At 41.2% G+C, this 2,676-nt stretch overlaps 1 non-coding gene across 1 annotated transcript; it reads left to right on the top strand.

Moving 5' to 3' along the window:
• The first annotated feature begins 1,962 nt into the window (after positions 1-1,962).
• LOC141634547 (small nucleolar RNA R71) lies at positions 1,963-2,069 on the top strand. The gene has a single exon (XR_012539275.1). It is a non-coding gene; the product is annotated as a small nucleolar RNA R71 (small nucleolar RNA).
• The last annotated feature ends 607 nt before the right edge of the window (positions 2,070-2,676 follow it).

The raw sequence follows: 2,676 nt of genomic DNA, 5'->3' as shown, positions 1-2,676 counted from the left end.
TCAAATTCGTCGTCCCAAAGACCACAAACTTCATTGAGTTGATCATTGAAAATCTCTTGCTTAGATGGAGACAACTCTCCCAATTTCTTCTCTTGGCCAATGAGGCCATCCTCTTCTTCCTTGGTTGATTTTGATGAGCTTTGTAAGCTCTCCTTGTCACAATTCACTTGCTCTTTGAATGGAGCATCTTCAATTTTCTTCTTCCATTGGAGTTCCGATTTCTTCCTCTCATCCTTTCGGCTATAATGATCAATCATGAAACATGGTTCATGCAAACGAGGAGCTCTCATAGTCTTGTCAAGATTAAAAGTTATGCTTTCATCTCCCACTTCTAGAGTGAGCTCACCATGTTTCACATCAATCACCGCACCCGCGGTGTGTAGGAAAGATCTTCCTAGGATGATTGGAATGTTGGAATCTTCCTCCATATCAACTATGACAAAGTCCACCGGGATGAAAAACTTCCCAATTCGCACGGGGACATCTTCCCATATCCCTAACAGTGTCTTCGTCGATCTATCGGCCATTTGGAGTGTGATGTTGGTGCATTTAAGCTCTCCCATCCCCAACCTTTTACTCACCGAGTACGGCATGACACTCACACTAGCTCCTAGATCACATAAGGCTTTGTTTATCGTTGTGTCGCCAATGGTACACGGTATTGAGAAGCTTCCCGGATCCTTTAACTTAGGAGGTGAACTCCCTTGAAGTATTGCACTACTCACCTTAGTGAAGGCGATAGTCTCAAGCTTCCGGATCGACTTCTTCTTTGTGAGGATATCTTTCATGTATTTCGCATAGGCCGGCACGTGATTGATTAATTCCGTGAAAGGAATTGACACTTCCAAATTCTTCACAATTTCCATGAATTTTCCAAGTTGATCATCAAATTTAGGCTTGTCTTGACGACTTGGAAAAGGGAGTCTAATAACAATGGGCTCCTTCTCCTTGGCCTTGTCTTCATTTTTCTTTGAACTTTCTTCTTTTGACGATTCTCCATCTTTGGAGTTTTGCACAATTTCTTCCTTTTCGCTAGCTTCCACAACTTCATCCTCAACTTGCTTCTTCGGTGCTTCATACCTTGTACCACTTCTCAAGTGAATGGCACTAACCGTTTCATGTCTAGGGGGATTACTTTGAGGTGGTAATTGCCCCTTTTGTCTTTGTGAGCTTGAAGATGCTAGTTGAGTCAATTGTGTTTCCAACATCTTGGTGTGAGCTAGAATGTTGTTGATGGTGGTTTCCTTTGCTTGGCTATCTTTTTGCATTTGAGTGAAAAATTCTTGTTGATTCTTTTGCATTTGGAGGACCGCTTTTTGGACATCAAAACCTTGGTCATTTTGGTGATTGTATGGATTTTGATTTTGGTAACCTTGGTTTTGATTGTAAAAGGGTCTTTGATTTTGGTTTCTCATGGGTGGTGGAGTGTATGTTGTTTGAGGGTTTTGAACATTTTGGCTTTTGTATGAGAGATTTGGATGGAATTTGGTGTTTTCATTGTAAAAGTTGGAATAAGGGGTACCACTCTTGTATGCTTGGAAAGCATTCACTTGTTCATTTGTTCCCCTACATTCACCTTGGTCATGTCCCAAAGTTCCACAATTCTCACATATCCCACTTAGGATTGATGAGGATGCCGTCATGGCATTAACATGATGCTTTGATGATTTTGAGTTTTCCTCAAGTCTAGCCATAGCTTGTTCAAACTTCAAGTTGATTGTGTCAATGTGAGCACTAAGTTGAGCACCCAATTGAGTAACGGAGTCCACTTCATGCTTTCCTCCTCTAGTAGCCTTGAGAGGTCTACTATATTGTGAGTTATGGACCGCCATTTCCTTAATCTTGTTCCATGTTTGATTGTCATCAACTTCGGTGAACATTCCATTTGATCCCATATTGAGAATGTTCCTAGAATCTTCATATAAACCATTCCAAAATTGTTGTACCAAAAACCATTTGCTAAGTCCATGGTGAGGACATGAGCGACAAATTCCCTTGAACCGCTCCCAAGCTTCATACAAAGACTCTTCATCCCTTTGCTTAAAACCCGTAATTTGAGCTCTTAGCATGTTAATCTTTTTCGGTGGGTAGAATTTTTTGTAGAAAGCTAGAGCCAACTTCTTCCAAGAATCTATTCCAAGGGTGGCCTTATCAGGGCCCTTCAACCATTACTTCGCGGTGCCGATTAAGGAAAAAGGAAATAAGACCCATCTAATTTGGTCTTGAGTCACGCCCGTTTGAGAGATAGCATCACAATAGTCGCAAAAGGTTTCCATATGAGAATGAGGGTCCTCACTAGGCATCCCCCCAAATTGGCTCCTCTCAACTAATTGGATGAAGGCGGATTTGGCAATAAAATTTCCGGTTAGATGTTGCGGTGTAGGAGTACCATTTGGTAGATTCTCCTCGGTGGGTACGGAGTGTGACGAGAATTTAGGCATTGTAGGTGGATTTTTTGGGGTATTGTGTAATGGGTTTTCTTCTCCTTCTATTGCGAAAGGATTGACAAACTCACTAGTGGGTTGAACAACTTCACTAATACCTCTTAAATTCCTCCTAACAAGTCTCCTATTGTTCGTTAAGGTTCTTTCGATTTCACGGTCAAAAGGTAACAAATCACCTTGTAACCTTCTAGACATGCAAAATATCAAACAACTCGAAAACAATTAGAACAAA

Source organism: Silene latifolia, chromosome Y (genome assembly GCF_048544455.1).
Source record: "Silene latifolia isolate original U9 population chromosome Y, ASM4854445v1, whole genome shotgun sequence".
In the NCBI taxonomy this organism is placed as follows: domain Eukaryota; kingdom Viridiplantae; phylum Streptophyta; class Magnoliopsida; order Caryophyllales; family Caryophyllaceae; genus Silene; species Silene latifolia.
The sequence above is the reverse complement of the archived record's forward strand: the minus strand, read 5'-3'. Positions and strand labels throughout refer to the sequence as shown.